Source organism: Calonectris borealis, chromosome 2 (assembly GCF_964195595.1).
Source record: "Calonectris borealis chromosome 2, bCalBor7.hap1.2, whole genome shotgun sequence".
Lineage (NCBI taxonomy): Eukaryota > Metazoa > Chordata > Aves > Procellariiformes > Procellariidae > Calonectris > Calonectris borealis.
In genome coordinates, this window is record NC_134313.1 from 37,693,821 (window position 1) to 37,711,223 (window position 17,403).

At 42.6% G+C, this 17,403-nt stretch overlaps 1 protein-coding gene across 2 annotated transcripts in view; it reads left to right on the top strand.

Annotated features, from left to right (window-relative positions):
• The first annotated feature begins 1,806 nt into the window (after positions 1–1,806).
• Positions 1,807–17,403, top strand: part of NCOA2 (nuclear receptor coactivator 2) — a 197,073-nt gene continuing 181,476 nt past the window's right edge. Inside the window, exons 1-2 of one of the 2 annotated variants that reach the window (XM_075141677.1) lie at positions 1,807–2,005; positions 11,843–11,922. The gene's annotated coding sequence lies outside the window, so the exon portion shown is untranslated. The remainder of the gene's footprint in view (positions 2,006–11,842; positions 11,923–17,403) is intronic. The other variant, XM_075141678.1, reaches the window with a different exon arrangement.

Here is a 17,403-nt window from a genome sequence, read left to right on the forward strand (position 1 = left end):
AAACGCTGGAATTAAAATTATCTGTGCAATTCTAAATTGGTCTGCTCATGGTTATAAAATTAAAGACGTACTTTTTTTTTTTCTTCTTCCAGCGGACCACTGTTTCACTTAGCATAGGAGAACGAATGAATCATGACTGTGAGGTAAATGAGATTATTGCCTGTATAACTGTTAGCTTATTTGCTACAGAGATTTGCACAGATATAACAAATGAGGCCAGAGGAAAAGCTCTGTCTCTCCAGAACTCTTTGCCCCAGGTTTTTTTCACATACAAGCTGCTCTCATTTGCCATGTTATTTCAAGGTAATATTCTGATTTCTCTGCACTCCAAACAGAATTAACCCTCAATCTCTTTGCTGCCTGCCTGTGTATGGGCAGGGTGGAAGACCTTCCTGAAGACAGAGTAATTTCCCTGCTGAGTACGACTGATGGGGAGGGACATTGAGAAAGGTTGTCCGCTCCAGCTGCTGCAGCCCAACACTGGAGCATGCTCACTTATCTTCTGGAGATGATGCCAAAAGTACTCCCCCTAAAACAGTGGCATTTAATGTAAGTAGGATCTCTGGTTAATTTAGCAGCAAAGCTCTAATTGAGCATATACAAACTACAATCCCTCCACGCCCTCTTCCTAATGGGACTAAATTCAAATAGATTTCTGATGGCCATCCCTCCCATACCCGAGTTCTTTCTCCAGAAGAGGAAATATTACAAGTTTTCAGTGACTTGGCTGCAAAGCCTTTTTTTAACATGAGGGAGGAAAGTGGGAAAGACAGTTTTCCTTTAATTTGTTTGGAGAAACAATTGAACTATTTTTGCCCATTGAAAGAAAAAAAGTTCAAAAAAAAATTGAGTCAGACACAAGTATGGGAAATGTATGCAGCACAGTACGGCAAAATGTAACCAAAATGAGAGTTATGATCAAAAAAGCATTGGACAAGGCCAACTGCAAGCAGAGTTAGCCACACCTCCAGTAACAATGTATAATCTCTGGATAGCTGCAGAAAAACTTGGTGCTGCACACCCATGTGAGAAAATAACAATAGTTACAGTATGTAGAGTATAGCTCGCCATTATCATCACATGTGAAAACATAAAGCTTTTCTTTTAAGACAGAATTTCTGCATTGTGGATTGCTTCTTGAACTAAAGGGCAACGTTTAACGATCATTCTCCAGCCCTTAATAATTTTTAACTCACATACTCTGTCCTCCAACCCAGGAAAAGCCTGCATCTTCATCGCCTCCTTCCTGTGAGTGCGATACAGTTGATGCTGCGTATTTGTAACACGATTTTCAGCATGTGTGTGTTTTCCTTTTTCTATTTTTTTTTTTTTTCTTCCGAGGGCAAAGGAAGGAAATAAGACTGTTCCCCCCGTCCCCCTGTTTTTGTGAATACGGGCCACTGAAAGCCTTGTCAGGGCTGATTGTTCCGGTCCGCTTGAGAGCGAGGTTCCCCCGAGGGCGGACCGCAAAGGGCCACATTTAAAGTCTCGCCCTCCGAGGGCGAAGGACTTTTTTTTCCCCTTCCCCTTTCTCTCCCGCTCGGGTGCCGAGGAGGAGGCTCCCGGGAGCGCCGCGCAGCGCTGCGAGCAAGCGGGGCGGCTGCCATTGTCCCTGCGGGCGGGGAGCGGGGCAGCCCCGCGCTCCGGCCGGCGGCATCAGCGAGGGGCGGCGGCGCCCCGGGCCGGGCCGCGGTGCCTGACTGCCGCTCGCCCGCCCCGGCCTCCCCCAGCGCGGGGCCCGGCCGCTGCCGCCGTGCCCGGGGGCAGGGGGGAGTGACTTGTGCCTCCCCCCGCCTCCTCCCCGTCCAGCCCTCCTCTGGGTAGAAGGGGAGGAGGAGGAGGAGGAGGGCGAGTGGTGGGAGGGTCTCCATTGAAATAAACAAGCAGGCAGTTATTAAAACGGGAACATGGCGGCCGCAGCCCCAGCTTCAGCTTCATCTTACAAAGCGAAGGTCAGCGCCGGCAGCAGCCGCGGCGGCAGCGGCGGGAGACGGCACTGACCCCGGTAACGGCTCCCGCACGCCCCCTCGGCCCCGGCGCGGCGGGGGGTGTGCCCGAGCCCCCCGCGCCTCGCCGGCCGCCTTGTGTAATGCCGGGGGGACGCCCGGGGCCGCGCCGGTGCGCGGAGGGGCGGCGTTGGCGGGCGGCACCGCGGACGCGGTGAGGCGGCTTCCCCCGCGCCGCCGGCGGAGGGGAGCGGGGCGGGGGCCGCGGCCCCCACCCTGGGCAACCGGAGGGGAACCGGGGGCGGGGGACCGCGGGGCCGCCCCTCGCCGGGGTATCGTGCTCGCACCCCCAGGGCCTGGCGGCGGCGGGGGGGGGGGCGCGGGTTTACTTCCCCGGGACGCCCCCCGTTTCGGCCGGGGAGGGGGGGGGGCCGGTACGGCACCCCACCCTGCCGGGCCGAGGGGGCTGGTTTCCTGCTCCCAGGCCAGGCGGAGGTCGGGTGCCGTCTCTCCGCGCCCCTGGCTTATGGGCGGCAGGGGGAGAAAGTGCGAGGAGCCGGGGAGGCGAGGGGTGCTGCGGGGGATCCGGCGGGCGGGGGGCTGCCCTGCCCGTGCTGGGGGAGGATGGGGCAGCTGGGGAGCGGAGGGCAATTTTCAAGGGATTGTTTAGGACGCTCCCCCCCCTACCCCCAAGCACACACCGACATGGAAACTTGGAGGAAGGGTCTCTCCCCGGTGACAAAAGGGGTGATTTGGGGAGCAGGGCGGTGTTCATCCCCTTCCCTTCCCCGGCTGACAACGACTCCGCGCACAAGGGTGCGGGCCGCTCCGTTTTCCCTCCGCGGGGCCGAGCCGGCCGCCCCCTTCCCCGCGCCGGGCAGGGGCGGCGGCGCCCGGTGCCCTCTCCCCTCGCCCCTGCGCCGGGGCCGGGGCGCCCCGCCGCCGCTCCGCGCTCGCAGGAGACGCGCGGGGAAGGAGGGGGCAAAGCGGGCAACTTCTCTTAACTTTCTGCGCGGGGGTTGCGCCTGCGTGTGCGCGCAGCGCCGGGCCGTGCCGAGCCGAGCCGCGCCGCGCCGCGCCGCGCCGCGGGGGCGGGCGGTGGGGCGCCGCAGCCGCGCAGCCAGGCCGCGGTGGCACAGCTGCGTGCGAGCGCAGCCCGGGGCGCCCGGCCGCCGCCTCCCCACGGCCCGGGGAGGGGTGGGGGCCCGGCCGCCGCAGTGCCGTGTGTCTGCGTGTGTGTGCGCGGGGCGGGGAGCGGCGGCGGCAGGAGGAGGAGGAGGAGGAGGGGATGGCAGCCGGCTGGGCGCGGGGCCGGGGTCCCTGGGCGGGTGCCGCTGGCGGGGCGGGCGGCGCCGCTCGCTCCTGCTTCCCGGCCGCGGGCGGCGGCCGCGGGGCTGCGCGCAAGGCGGCGGCTGCAGGCCGGGCAGCTCCGCGGCCGCCTCCGCCGGGAGCGGGCCCCCGCGCGCGTAGGGAGCCGGGGGGTGGGGTGGGGAGATGTCCGCCGCCTGCGCGGAGGGCGGGTGCTGAACCCCTCCCCGCCTCCGCGGGGGGCGACGTGTGCGCTGCCGCCTGCGCGGGGACCGCGCTGCCGCCGCGCTCCTCGGAGGCTCCTGGGCGAGGTGTAACTGGAGCCTCGTCCCTCTCCCGCGCTGCCCCTCGCTCCGTCGCCTCCGCTTGGGCCTGAGCGTTTCCCCCCCAGCCCGGGAATCACATGCTTCTCCTTCCAGAGAGGGGCATTCGGGCCGTGTAGTTCGTCTGCAGGAAACCTGTCCGAGAGCCTGGCAAAAAAAGATTGGGGGGGGGGGGGGAAGGCAAGGAGGTTGCTGGTAGTCACTGGGAAATAATGATATCTGAATCTTAGTTTGTGTTAGCCTGTGTACTTCTGTCTGAAGTGTGCGTATGTGGGAGCCTGCTGTCTAAATACACTTGTAATTTAGCCAGGAAGGAGTCTCCTTGTAAAAGGAGAACAGCCTGCTTCTTCAGTAATAATCAATTGTTTTTGTATTTCTCTCTTTTTTTCTTTCAGAGTAGTAGGAAGCAGATGAATAGGCTTTAGAACTGAACCAATAATATTTTTATGGTATTTAAGTATAGTTTGAGCTAAGCATATAGTGTCTGGCTATGACAGTTACAGCAGAGCTCTATTGCCGCTGTAAATAAGTATGCAGTTTAAGACTGCCAGTCTTTTTACTTAAAGCATTTTTTTTGTTCTTAGTTTGCTGCCATTGTGGCTGAAGGCAGTCATTTGTTTTTTATCCCTTTGGGTTTTTATGTACTGAACTATAAAATCAACTCTAGCCAGTTAATTTCCTGGCTCTTTACAACCCGATAGTGGCATTGGGCCACCTGGTGGGCTCCTCTCATGGGGGAATCCTCTGCAAGTGCCTAAAGGGAGGGAGCTGCTGGTCTGCTGTGTTGGATGCTCTCAGAGAAATGACAGTGTTGCACACCATCGTTAATGTCATATTGAAACTATTATTCCCCAAGGCAGGGCCCTCGTTTGCTTACATGCAGCCTAAGACCACTGTGAATGGAAAGTGGTTGTTTTATCGCAGTTGGTGTAGGTACTGTGCCTCCTACATAGTTTTCAGAACACTTGCTTGTTTACGTCAGCAGTGGTGTCACAAATAGGATATACCAGGCTTGTGCATATTTGCATGTACAGGCGTGTATGCAGGCACGTATGGACGCTCATGCATTTGTGTCCCTTATTTTGGCATTTGTGATACAGCTACTTGGGGACTGGAACATAGAAGTCAGCTCCGCTGTGTCGCACCAGGTAAAGAAAGATGTAAATTGCCCCCGAATGGTTAATCCCTAAGTTCATGAGAAGTGCTGTGATAAGCTTAATGTTCATAGCCAGTCTTGGTCATCTGCAGTCTTGAACAAAATACTTTGTCATGGACTCAACCTTCAGAAATATTGAGAACAACTTTAAAAAGAAAGGTTGGTCTTTTCAACGTCATGCAAATATTTGAAGAATCACGTAATTTTAATATGTTTGTATCTCGGTTTGGTGAGCATTATGCAATAAATGCCTGACAAAGGTGGTGTAATCGTCTGATTTTTTTCAGCCACCATACTCTTTCATTTCACATAAAAACTGAAGATTTCTCAACTTTGTATTTTCTCAAGCTTGTGGTCTTTCCTAGGGAGAGGATCCATGTATGGCATGCTTCATCAGTATCTCTGCAGTGTCTGAAGACACTTCATTACCAAATGTGTAAATCTCCTTGTATTCCTTGTTGTGCGTCCTGGTGGCGTCAGTACTAAATTTGAAACTCAAGACATCTGAGGAAGGAATACTTCATTGCTATCAAGAATGATGCTTTTGGAATAAGACAGTTCAATTTAAGTTTATAAACTGGAACTATGTTATTTGAGAGAGAAAGTAGTCAAAGATTATTTCTGGTGGAAAAATTAGAAAGTACTAGGGATTTACTCACATATAGTGTAGTGTATTGCATTATACTGAAGCTCTGAAGTAAAAATTAATTCTTTAAGAATACTGTTTATGTTTTTATAATCATTTAGGGTGTTGCTTGCTCACTGTAAGGCTGAAAGGCTCTGTCGGAAGAGGTGTGTAAGCAGTCTGTAGTGTTGACGTTCCCAACTTTTCCCTCCATCCTCAAAAAAACCCAGTAAGGGCTAGCCCATCTGCAGGGAGCCCAGGTTTTGCAGCAGGAAGAACAAAGTCAGTGAGCCAGCCAGCTGCTGCTACAATGCCCACTGTCTTCTGCTCCTTGCCTTTGTTGCTATTGTCACTGTCTCATTGGCAAAATCTGGGCTTCTGCACTCAGCCGGAGTTTCTCTAGCAGATCTGCAGAAATTGCAGAGGCTTATGAGGTCTAAGCCTTGAGGATGCTGTCAGTTCATTTGAAAGAAAAAGCCGAACTGAAGACTGGTACCAAATTCAAGTATAAATGTAACTCTCTTTGTCTGCTGAGTGCGAATAGATTGTGCGTTGGAGAAAGGGAACACTGAACTAAAACTGTTCTTGCCACGTTCATTTTTTGTATGTTTGCTGTGGTTGGGCGCTCTAAAAATGCGGTTCATATGCAAGTAGGTATAAAGTATTTAACAAATTCCACGCATTTCTTCAGTATTCTTGTAGATGTTAAAATGCTCAGTATTCATTTATTTCTATGTTTGGCTTTGGAGGTCAAAGGTTAGATGTGTTTTTACAGTATATACGCTTCTGTGTGACACAACGTTTTAAACTAAGAACAGAGTAACATTGATATTTACTTCATAGAAGGTACATTGCAGCATCCATTCATCCACCCATTTTCTACTATTAGTTAATTTAGTTACAGATGGCTACTCTGGCAGGATCCCTTCTTTTTATTTTTAAACGAGATGAAGTTCACTGCACTACTTTATTTTTGTTAGTTGTTAAAACATTCTCATACTCCTGGCGGCAGATAATGGCAAATCCTTCAATGTAATGCTGGGAGCAAGGGGGGCGGAGAGGGAGAAACGGGGAGGGAGGGTGGGGGGAAAAACCCTCTTGAGCATATGGAGACATCCAGAAAAAGATGTGCATCGTCAGCTGTGATTCCATTGTGTGCTTGCAGACGGGATCTGAGCTCTTCTTCTCTTGGGAATTTAAACCTTACAGAAGTATTCTTTGGCTTTTACCCATCAGGATAATTGAGCTTAGATAACATACATTTCACATATTTATTATAGATAATATTTTGATAATATTTTAAGATTTCAGGGAATAAATACGGTTGCCAGGACTCCAGCTCTGTGTTGGAATAACATTTTGAACAGGCATACATATTGGCAAAATGGCAACTTTGAGTAGCAAGAATAATTTGTAATATTACATCAGTGGTTACATATTACTAAGGCATCTTACCAGTTCTACGGTTAGTAGTTTGTCAGCAGTGTGTACATTATGCAAACACTCCCTATTTTTAATGATTCAGTAGCTTAGCCTTTTCAAAACATACCAAAAAGAAATGTGACATGAAAAATGACAGCTTGTATAGTTTAATCAATTTAGGATACAGAGTTTAAAAAAAAAAAAATCAGGGAATTTTTTAAACAGTGGTTTAAAACAAAGCTATTTTGTCAGTCTTGTGAGTATTCAGAAATAGTGATGAAATTCAGAAAACATGATGAAAAAACTGAGTGGAACAAATTAATTTTCTTTTATTCAGTCCTGCATTTACCTATTACAGTATTTCCTCTTCTGAGCATTTGGAATACTTCTGCTGATTTTATACAATTATTTGGAGTTGATGAATAGTTTGAAAAATAGATCTTGAACGCGGTGGATTTACTGCATTGCATTTTGTTACTGTTTATGATTTTTCAATCTTGTTCTATGGAAATTGCATGTTATTCAAGTTAGAGACTAATGTAAATTTTACTTAAGAGTTTTATGGAAATAAAATAGGCATAACTCCTATGGAAAGTGTATGGTCACTGGGGTGCTTGGCATTTTGAAGTTTGAAATTAGTTCACTAATTTAAATGTCTGAAGCTATACAACAACATACTAACAATACACACATTTTTTTTTTCTTCTGCAGCTGCATCATTATACCATTCCAAGTCTTGCATTTCCTTAAATGGCTTCCATAACAATCTCCCATTAATACAGTTACTGGCAGATATTATTCTTGCTTTGCTCTCACTTTAGCAGTTATAACTGACAGTAAATCTCACTCTTTCTGTGAGCGTGCTCCCATTACTTAGATATTCCGAAGTCCCTTTGTAATGTGCATTTGCTTTTTGCAGCTAAGATGCAATGCCCTCTGTAAAGCCTAAGTACATTTTTCTGTTTGTTTTTAATCTTCAAGAAGTTACTTGCTGTTTGGAAAGGATAACTTGTATTTTGCTAAAATAGTCCATGTTATATGGAAACCATTAATGTATTAATGAAAGGGCAGAGAGTATAGGTGACAAATTAATTAAAATATCTACTGAATGTGTTGATTTATCCATAAGTCTTAGGTAGTACAGATCACATGAGCTTCTAGGGGGGGATCTTGGGACACAGTGAGAACATATATCTGATGTAGTGATGACTGAGAGTTGCTATTTTGATGCTTTTTTAGTGGGCTATGTAAGACATATTGTTGCTCTTTGGTAGGATTTATAGCGGGCATATCACAATTGGCTGCTTTATTGGCTGCCTCAGTGGAAAAGTCTGGGCTTGAAGAATGGGCATGGAAAGTAAAATAACATTTTACTTGTTAGGTCAGAATTATTATGGAATTTTACTCTGCCCATGCTGTAATTCATCTGTGTGTGAACGGTTTTAGTTTTTCATTGCTGTTGGTATTGATCTCTAACGAGCCTTGCCCATGGATTTTGAAGAAAATCACTCCAATTAAAAACAATGCAGTATGTCACCTATTTGTATCTCTCAGATTATGTAGAAGATACTAAATCGCATTTAAAAAGAAAATTTTATGAAGATGGAGGAAAGTCTACCTATGAATAAATTTGATAGTATATACTGACATTTTATTACAGGTATTTTTATGAACTTACAAGTTCATCATATGCCTGTGTGATGGAATCAAATTTTAAAAAAATACCACAACCCAAAACCCAAGGTCGTACGTTTTAATACTTGTGCAAGTGAGAGTTCAGATATCACCTGGTCTACAGTGGAGAATGCTTTTCTTCATATTTATTCCACCATACTTTGAGTTCACGAGGTAGCTCTTCAGTCCTTATTCTTTACTATTTCAAAATTAATGTCAGGACTTGCTGACCAACCACTTATGTTCTTTCCAGAAATAAATGCGATTATTGTTAACTAATTTCACTTGCTACCCTTACACAAATTTGTACCTTGGTCTCCAGAGATATGAGCAATGTCCTCCTCCTTTCTATCAATTTCCTAAAATAGATTTGTTGTGGAGGAAGATTATGAATGTATACAGATAAACACATTATTTATTTTAGCAGATTTCAATTATATTCTCAAGGAGAAAAGCTATTCTTCAAGTCTAAATCTTTGTGTTTTTTCCAAAATAAAAATTCACGACCAGAAATGTACTATTTTGTTTCAATGTGGCCAGAATACTCATTGCCTTTATCTTAAAAGAAAAGTTAACCTGTTGATACTTTACTGGCCATAAAATGTAGTTCTAATAACATAGCTTAAAGCTTTTTTTTTCCCCTTAATTGTTTGCCAATTTGTGTTGGCATTTTCAGTGCAAACATACTTTTGCTTGGTTTTTTTTTTTAAGAATCATGGCTTACTTTGATACAAAGATACTGAATTTTTAATGAGGCCTCGAACTATTTTCTTGCTACAGTTCTGTGTGAAATTAGTGTTAACTGCACAATGGTGAGATCATTTGTGGCACTTCTTCTTAGTATAAGAATGAAGGAACCTGAAGACTGTATGTGGATGAAAAAATACGTTCACTAAGCTTGCACACTGTAGATGATGGTCTCTTCTAAGAATGTCTGAAAGTGGTAGTTGTTTACTCCCTTTTAGCTAAACTGTAGTTTGTAGAGTTGATATTGTGTGTTTTGTTCACAACTTATAGTTTTTATGGGGCGAGGAGGTGACAGATCTTAGCTATCTGGAATACAGATGTCCCTCTGCACTTGAAAAGAAAGAAATGACTGTGCATGAATGGAAAATAAAGACATAAAGCGGTCTGAAGTCAGAGGACGGCGTGTTATTCTGGGCCATATCAGTTGCATTTAGCTGTTGTGTTGACCTTTAAAAAGTTTTCTTTTACCCATTGGGGGATGGAGGATTGAATGGTGACGTTGGAAAATGGCAAGCGTGGAGAATGATGGCTGTGGTGTATTCTGTTTTTATGTCGTGGCTAATGCTGATAATTGCGTACTGTTTGAGGCAGAGACCCGTTCTTCATGTAGGCCTTTGTGCGAGGCCTGCCTACAGGCCTTTGAGCGTCGCCATGAACAGCATTAGGTTACTGTGAAAGCTGGCTTCATGCAAGAGTGGTTTCTCTTGAGTTTTGGGGGCCACCCCAAGGACCTCCTGATTCTTGTGGGAGTTTGCATGGGAAGTAGGTACTGGCATTGCCTTTTGCTGCAGTGTTGGTTTTCCTTTATTTCAAGCTTCAGAAAGGGTGTGAGAAGGGAAGGCGAGGACTAATAGGTAATGTCATTGTCCATCGCTTCACGTTCATCACTTTTCTTCACTGACAGTCTGGTTTAGTTAGAGGAATAAATCTGGAATATACCAGATTATACATGTGTTGGGTGTGTAAGCTTGTCACTAGTTGCTATATAATTCAAGGCTTTTACCTGGGAAGAAAGACCTTGTTAGTAGAAGGTAGTGCTTCTACTGTGAAACTATCGTGTATTATCTTGGTTTTCAGACGGTATTATTATTAAATGCTTTACGAATAGAACAAATGAAAATCAGCAAAACTTGTAGTTTCCATTGTTGCTACGTGGAGCCCCGTGGGCTGCAGCGTAACGGTCAGGAGCCACGTTACTCGTGGTCGGACTCTTTGAGCTGCAGTACTGGTGGCCACGTAGATCCGCAGCAGGCAGCCACGCTAGTTGTCAAGAAACAAAATGGTGGTAGAGTAGTCATTCTCATTTCGCTGGCGTGCAGCAGCTGAAAGACAGAAGATGGGTGGGAAGCACTACACAGGCGCTCTCATCGTTGTTGCTCCTCTGTGGAAAAGGTCTCCCCACCACGGGCTGGGGCTGCAGCCCGCACCCGCGGCTTGCCTTTGGTGCATCTCTCTGAACTGCAGGTGTCTAACGGGCACTGTAAATCTCGCTAAATCACCAAAAGATCTAGTAGTGTTTTACTTAAAATTGTATTCTAAGACAAGATGATGTTTTCCGTCAATGAGGACCCACTTGAAGCCCCATGTTTGTGATCTGTAGAGCGTGTGTGCTTTTTGAGCATTCCTGTAGAAATGATGTATTCATATCTTCTGTGTATATATTTTATATAAGAATACTTCTTTGTTAGTGGTGCCCCTGAATAGCCTGTTACTGTACTGGTATCCTGCCTGCGACTGAAAAAACTTAAGCAGAGTTTGTTTGAAGTAGGTTTCTGTGAGATGGCAGAAATGACAGAAAAAATGAAGTTGTTTCTAAATTCCATTTCTCTTGAGGCATAATTAGTGCGTCTTATTTTTTTTTCTGTTGATGACTCTTGCAGTGTATCTTTCATTTTCTTTATGTTCTGCCTTTTTGTTTGTCAGAATAAGAAGGTAGGAAACTCTGGTAGCTTGCTTGGATACATTTGACATAAAGTACTGTTTGACCTACAAACAGAAATGCAGGCATAATATTTATGTGGGTAGTGGCATGCTCCTCTTCCCTGAAGAAATGTGTATTGCTGTGCAATGTATGTCCTCTGCTCCACTGGCCTCTTAAGCTCTATACTAATGAAGAGCTTTCTGTTTATTTGTCCAGTGATACTCATCGCTTGGGTCAGGAGTATTTTAAGTGGAGATTCAGAGAAGAAACATGCTTCTGGACGTACAATTTTTAATAATGGTTGAAAGACATTTTATAAGAACACCAGTTTCTCCTTTTTAGAGATTTGAAACTAATGTGTTATAAAGTCAACCAGCCAAGCAGTCAACCAAAAAAGGAACCAACCACTTTCACAGAGAGTTCCCACAGATTCTTTTGTGAAAATAAAGACTGTGTACCGTGTAAGTTAATATAAACATCTTCGTTGCTATCACTGTGAATTTGCAGTAGGCAGCAGGTAGAGAGGAAGTTGTGTGCCTGGAGTGATTGTGCAACTGGAAGGGGGTTGTAGTTATGTCTGGAAAAGCAGATAATGCTCTGCAAAGTTTATGTTTCTCTTGTGTTACACTTAAAACTGCGGTGTGCTAAGCATCATATTTTTATTTTTGTATGCCCGTCTCCAAAAAAAGGCTAATATTTTTCTCTCAATTTTGTTCCTAGCATGCTTGAGATGTATGTGAGTAGTGAGGCCCCTCGCACGCACAACCCCTAGAAATCGTTGTCTGCCTCGCTGAGTCTTGGTGAGTTGTCTATATACTATTGCGTTTAATTGGACTGTGCTACAGTTTTATCTTCTTCACTGGGGAATTTGATGTGAGATGTCTTAAATTGATTGTGTGGATACAGCAGAATAAGCCTTGGTTTTAAGTAATGTATGATATTATACAGTGAGTCAAAATACAAACATTTTAGAGACTTTCAAAATAACGCCCAGACTGGTTATGGAAGCAAGGACCTTGCTTTAGTGCCAGGCCCAGGAATGGCACGCTCTGCTGAGAAGGGCTGAAGGAATCGGCATGTGATGTTCTTTCACACTAAGTTTGTTTGATATTTTATACTGTAACTAAGGAATTGACATTTTTCAAATGTGCTGATTATGGTCTGTCTTATGGCAAAGGTTGAGTATGAAATAATACAAGCTTTTCCATCCAACTATCTGCACTAATAAATTACTTAAATTGAGGGTTGAAATCGGTATAATGACACTGATGACTTAAAATGCTTGTTGCTCAAGAATTACTGTCTGATGACTCCATCAGGCAGTGCTGTGCCTGTTTAACTTTGCTCACAAGAAGGGATAATACAGCTGAGAATTAGAAAAAGGGACCCCTGCAGATTGTTTAAATGCAGACTAATAATAGTTTGGTAGTGCAGTGAAGGAAAGTAGAATATAAATGCCGTGTTTTTATTTTAATTATGTTTAATATATCAATATACTTACTTCGTATAAATCTTCTACAAATACGCATTTGAGATTTTATGTGAGAACCTTTTCAGGCTACTCATGAATAAATGTTGTCTTTTAACACGTAGAGTGTCTTATTAAGGTCAGAAATATGTATTTTTGAGGCTTGCACACTAAATATAGAGGTGGGAAATGAGCCTGCTGAAAAGGTTTTTAGTTGTTTGGGGGATAACTGTTTATAAAATGCCAACCGTTTATGGGTAAAATTAGGTATATCCACATCAAGTATCATTTCCTCTTTTGTTAGTTTTGTTGAGCAATTTTTGCAAACTAACAATGCTTTTCTTTAAACTTACTGAATTTTCTAGCATTGCTGAATGAAAACAGGTTAAGAAGCTTTCCAGTGCTTTTGTTTTTTCTGTCTTTTCCCTTGGCTGTTCTGATAAAACAATTTGTAGTTCATTGCGTTCAATGAAGTTTATAATACTGGTTAATAGTTTGTTTATCTATTGTATTAACTTGAAAATGCTTGGCCACATAGATGTTATTACTTATTTACACTTATTACTTACACTATATTACTTATTATTTATTTACACTACTTATCTGGGCTGCATAATGATCATAATGTGCATGTGAGATCTTCTCAATAATAAGCTGCTGTTGTGATCATTTAAGCAAAAAAAAAGGAAATAGTAAGAATCTAAAATTTTTTTTTCCTAGTGAATAGGACTCAACAGAATGAGTTAGGTATGTGTAATAAAGAAAGAGAAAAATGTCACTGCCAAAATTCTCTAAAGAGAATGTGAAATTTTGTCAGGTTGATAGTATGTTTGTTTTCAGTTGTCTCAACTGTAATTTTCCATTAAAAAAGGAATGCATTAGGTAAAGACTGAAAAAGTTAAATAAAAGCAATTTGCATATAATTGCTTTTTTCCCTAATTAATATATGTGGGCAAAAAAACCCCTCTCTTTTGCTTAATGTTGCTACATTCTGCACCAAAATTATAAATTTGGTTGCTAGCCTGCCAGACAGTAATCTGGTACCTTTACAGATACTGACTAAAACATAGTTTCTGTGTTTGAAAAGTTCAAAACCTTTAATAAGAGCAAATAGAAGATAAATATTTATATATGAAGTCTATGGTGATGACACTGAGGAAGAAACCACTGTAAAAGATGGATGTCATAAAAGGATTTAGAGGGCAAGGTTGAAGTAGAGAGGTAGTTCTCCACTCAAAATATCCTTTTGCTCTAAAGTGAGTAGTTATTCATGTGTTCACGTGGTAGATAGTTCAGCAAAAGTAAGTTGCATAAAACAAGGAATAGTTTCAAATTTTGGCTCCTTTGAATCCTTGGAAATTCTTCCATTGATTTCTGAATGTCCGGGATTTCAGTCCTATCTTCGACATACTCAGATGTTCACCTTCTCCATCAGAAGATCAGAGAGCTGTAGCTGTTTATTTTAACCAGTACACCCATCTGAAATTACACTAGTGTCTGAAGGATGTATCAGTTAGAATTTCATTTCAGAAATCCTGGCCTCGGCTTTTGACTGGAGTTGCTTGTGGAATAGGTGTTGGGTTTGACTGTGTATTGTGAGACTGTACCACCACTGTGACTGAAATCGTGCGCGTTCAGCCTGTCTACCACTGTATTAAGTTTTTTTTGAAAGTGAAACTACTGCTTAATACTTACTGGATCTATTTTTATATGATGTAACGGATAAGAGTGTGCACCTTGGACTGGCTAAATGGCTTTAGAATACGTGTGTATGAACTGATAAGAAATAATGTAAATGACAGAATTTGTGGCTGCTTCCTTGGAATGTTGTTAGTTGGGGTGGTGAAAAGTAGCTGCTGTGTGCTACCAAAAAGCCACACAATTAGGATGGTGAGAAGTTTAGAGTTTAAAAAAAAACAAACAGATAAAAATACTAACTTTAGCTCCTAGTCTAAAAGTTTTCAGTCAGAAAACATTTTTTTTTTTTTCTCCTCTTTCCCCTTTTCTTTTTGCATGAAATGGTTTGCTTTGTAAGGAACATTTCTCAGCAAAAAAAGAACATAGATTAGAGAAATCTCAGTTTTCTGTCACTCTCGATCCGGATAGTGTTTCAATCGAACTTGGTAGTGATTTCATTGGCGTTTGTGTTGTAGTTAGTGTCAAGTGTGATAGATAGAAAATATTTGTGTGTCTGATTGTTCTGAGTTATAGTACTCCTTATTGTTGTTTGCAGCAGTAGTAGATAAAGAAAATTCTGACAGATGTCTCATTTTTGACTGTGTCCTCCTGATACGTGTGTATAAAGGGAACGCTGTCAGAAAATAAAGTGCAATACTGAAAATAAAGAGTGCCTTAAGTTGAAACGAGTTTTAAGAGCCTTCAGTATTAGTTTAAGGATGCAAGTGAGGAACTTACAGTAGGTTCCAAGTATCAAATCTGAATAAGAGAACTCATTTCTATCAGCATGCAAGGCCGGGCTGGGATGGTGCGTACCTAGAGCTCTGGAGTGAGTTCGGAGCACCTTAATTCCCACAGGAGCTGTGTTTCTGAAATATCTGAAATAAAATACAGGTATCGATCACAGGTATGAATAGTGTAATGAATCAGGTCTTCTCATTTGCAAAGGAATCTGCGAGGGATATTTAATCTACGTTGAACTAGTTTGTGATAAATAAAGGGAATGTGTTCCCGTTCCTAGACTCGAAATTGGGGAGTTGTGTTTTGCATGAAGTATGATCGGATTTTTCTGTTTTCAGTCACTCCTGTTCAGGAGCGACATTAGTTAACATGAATTGCCTATAAAGATGTCTGTAAAAGTGGATGCTTGATTATAGTGAATTTAATGCAATCAGTGTTAAATTGATACTCCTAATCTGAGAGTGAAGTTCTGTGTGGGTGGTACAATGAGAACAGAAGTATTGAGAAATGAGCATCTATTAAGATTTATACAATTGCACCCCATAGATTTCCCCCTTTCCCACCCCCCCCACCCCCCCTCCAAAAAAAAAAAATTGGAAATGGAAGCTTATGGAAATCTTTGGGGTTTATTTTGTGGAAAAGCTGAAATTTACACAAATGTAATATATTGCATTTCCTTTAAAATTGATGAAAATTGAGGGTATTGTAGAGAGAAATCTCATCATGCTTGCAACTAGCAGAACTAGATTTGTTAATAATGAAAGCAGTTTTAAACTACTTTCATAGTTTTGAGGCCACAACGTTCAAATTTATTATAAATCTAGAGTAAACCATTCTTAATATGTAAAACTCATTAATTACTGTGAATGGATTTAAATGGAGTGCTCTGTCAGTGAACTTTTTACTGAATTGATGGAGCCAAACTTCATATATATCCAGGACTGTTGAAAACACTGTCATTCAATTGATTGAAGCCTACCTTTTGTATGTCGCTATATCCTGGAAGATTATTTCTAACATTTCAGTTTCAGTGAAATAAATAAAAAAATATTTAGGAAATGAGATTGCTAACTTGATTTTATTCACTTCTTAAATATTGGTTTTGACTTAATGGGCTTTGCTAAGATTTTTTCATTTCTTACCTTGATAGGAACCTTTTTATATGGGCAAAGGTATAGTATATACGCATTTGCAGAAGAAATAGCTGTCATTATCATCCGTGGAAAATCAATATATATTTTAAATATAGATTGATGACATTGTACCACCAGTATCAGAGCCTGGGAATTCTACAGGGGTCAAGAACAGGACAACTGAGCACTTGCATCATCAAAGAAGATGAGATGCATTTACTTGGGCAGATTTTCCTCTGGGCCTGCCTTTAGCCCCTGAATTGGGAAGAGTGAAATATTTACCCGGCTTGGCTCTTGACAGCAAATAGTATTAATTAAATACAGGGCTTGAAAATGACACTGGTATTTCGGATTAAGGCCAGTAGCTTTTGCCTAGGCTTTCTGGAAATTGAATTCCAGTAGTCTGTTTATTTGACAGCATTATAGTATAATAATTTGAGGTTCATGGATATTTCTGTACATTAAAGTGGGTGAATTTTTATAATGTCACAATGCTGGGATGTTAGGCTTAGAAGACTTATGTGACTAGAATAGTAAGCGAATTTGCAGCTCGTTAATATAAAGTGTGGCAGAGTGTGTTTCCATCTGATTAATTTACCTTTATAGTAACTGGACTGGCAAGAAATTGCAGGTTTTCTTTTTAAAACAAACTTTGGATGTTGAAAAATTCAGATGAAATGGTCTCAGATAAGTTACAGATGTTAAGAAGTTAAGTGTTATTAAAATACTGGTGAGTTTTACAGTATCATTTTGAGTAGTTACAGCCCTTCACAATGTTTTACAAAATCCTCCTCTAGTCATCTCACCACAAGCAAAAAGGGGTACTGACACACCTACGTACACAATATCTGTCAATGTGTAAATGCATTGGTAAAACTCTATTTACAACTGTGGCTATGATAAATGAAGAATATGCTCTGTTCTCCTGTTCCAACATCTCTGGCTTTATGGTCCAGATTCTTCACTTCTTTCGTTATCAGTACTTTTGTTCCTTCAGTAATCACAGTTTGATAAACTACAGCATTCTGAATGCACCAAACTCTGTATCTTTCAAAATGACAGCAACAGGCAATCTAGGAATATTTAAAATTAGAATTGAGAAATGAATTAGTTTTATAGTAGGTATTGCAAATCAGTTCATCCTTGAGGGAAACTCTAGCAGTGTCAGAGGGAGTTAAAATGTTTCCATTCATGTTTTTTTCAGCATGTTTTTCTTTTGCTTATATTTGGATATTCTCGCTTAAACTTTGAACCATCATCCT